General features: G+C 32.3%; 1 pseudogene; it reads right to left on the reverse strand.

Moving 5' to 3' along the window:
* Positions 1–1,842: 1,842 nt before the first annotated feature.
* Positions 1,843–1,961, reverse strand: LOC111741939 (annotated as a pseudogene).
* Between the last annotated feature and the right edge of the window lie 312 nt (positions 1,962–2,273).

Genomic DNA, 2,273 nt, shown 5'->3' on the forward strand with positions numbered 1-2,273 from the left:
ATTTTACCTTATCCCATGTAATCTCTATTCAAATTCTAAAATATTTTATTTTAGACCAGAATTTAAAGTACAGTAGGTTTTTAGTATAAACAGATTTAACTATCCTATAGAGACCTCAAAGATCCATGACATGTAGCAATTTGGAATTTTACCAAAGAACAAATTTAAATCAAAATACTGCAAGACAGATATGCTAGAATGATTTGGTTAATGAATGAGTTACCATATGAATGACTTATTAAATGAATGACTTAGCTAATGAGTAAGCTTATCCTCCAGAGAGGAAAAATTAGTGTTGTTATTAAAAGAGGGTGTGCGAAGTCAGCATGCCTGGTTTAAACTTCACCTCCTCCAATCACCAGCAATGTGTTCCTGGCCCATCTACTTAACCTCTCTAAGCCTCACTGTCCCCCACCATAAAGTGGGACAACACCAGCAGAAGTACCTCTAAAGTAGCTTTCAGTTACTCAATTTGGCTTTGAAGTTTTGTCTCCATATTATGAGTAAAGTAATAACCTTTCACTGACTAGTATATTTGGTTCTTTATGAAAATTGGACCCTTCGAAACATATTTTTTTCCCGTTTTACATCAAGCCACAAATTCCTTAAATGGGTAATCTTCCTGAGCTTATGTCTCACTTAGTCTTATAATACCTTTCATGAAGGTACAATTTAAAGAGAGAGAAAAGGGGAGAGAGAAAAAAATGGGGAATAGTTGAATGGAAATAATTGTGCATGATTTTAAAAAGATGATTTATTCCTTCTACAATATTAATTTCCTCCTGAGTTCTTGGAAAAACAATTCACGATGACCTAAAATAAGTTACCAGCAAGTTTCAAATATATGACTATAACATTTCATGTGACTAAAATATTGTTTTACAATAAGCTAAAACTGTAGGAGCATAAGATCCTCCTTTAAAGTCAAGATGTTAATTAGTTATGCATATAATTAGAAAGGAAGCATTAGCTACTGCATTTTAATTTTTTTTCTGGAGCATATCTCACTTAAAATCTTATCTAGCCCTTTAATTGAGTTTAGCAATTAACTATTTAAATCTTTTATTCACCAAAGAACAAAAAGTCACAACTATGAAAGTGAATACATATAGAATATATGCCGATGATAAATGTTATCTATAAAAATGCTAGTGTGGAGGAGAGCAGGATTCAAGTGGTTATCTTTTGACAGATAGATTAAAGTAATAAAAATATTTAAAATATAGAAAATTTATGTAATATTGATATTTCTTTAATATGACTATGAAAATAAAATAAGACATGTTTTATGAAACAAAATTATTTATGAGACTAATAGTTATGGTATCAGGAATTTTGAAATTTTGATTTTATATTAGATATCATAAGGATTTTACATTGCCAATTCGGATGGTCAGATATCTAGGATGCTTTGAAACACTCGAAGACCAGGGCAGGGAGAGAGGAAACCAACCAGGGTGTGGGGTGGCCATTCCTCACCTGAACGCTGACATGAATGGTACCTTCTTCAAAAGGTTGGACTTACCGTTTTATTTGCTTTTTTTGGCCTTCGGACTTGTTTTGATTAAAAAAAGTGACTTTGATGTGAACAATTTTTACTTTACCTGTTTCGCCAGGTGCTCTACATGATAAAACTCTAGAGAAACCAGAACTAACTTTCATGGAAAGTCAGACATTATTTCATTTTAGGATCTGGAACAAGTAAATTTGTTTTAAAGATTCTGTATATTAATCAAATATATATTTTATTTTTTTAATTTTTTTTAGATGAGGCGACTCTTGGTTGACCTTACAGATTGCAAGGACCTTGTTGGCTTACCATCCCTTATTTTTTATATTTTAAGCCTACAGCACCTGATCTTTCTAGTTGGTCTCCCATCCAAGTACTAACCAGGCCCGACCCTGCTTAGCTACCAAGATCAGACAGGATCGGGCTTGTTCAGGATAGCATGGCTGTAGACCTCAAATACATATTTTAATACTTAATATAACTATATAAGATACTTATATAACAGTGAATTTTTGCAATACCTGTCACTTATTAAACATTCAGTAAAGAATGGCAAATATTATTACCGAGAAACTCACGTAACTGTGCCTTACCTTTCTTGTTACATCATATTTATAAATAACATATTTGAAAATAGTATTATATGAAGTATATGTATTTCAAGGTTACTACAATAGGGGAGAGAGGCCAGAAACCAATATGAATTCAACTCTGCTGAAACAAAGGGCTGAAATGTTTTATGAGCTAGAGAACAAGGATCGTA

Source organism: Pteropus vampyrus, unplaced genomic scaffold (genome assembly GCF_000151845.1).
Source record: "Pteropus vampyrus isolate Shadow unplaced genomic scaffold, Pvam_2.0 Scaffold83, whole genome shotgun sequence".
NCBI classification, from domain to species: domain Eukaryota; kingdom Metazoa; phylum Chordata; class Mammalia; order Chiroptera; family Pteropodidae; genus Pteropus; species Pteropus vampyrus.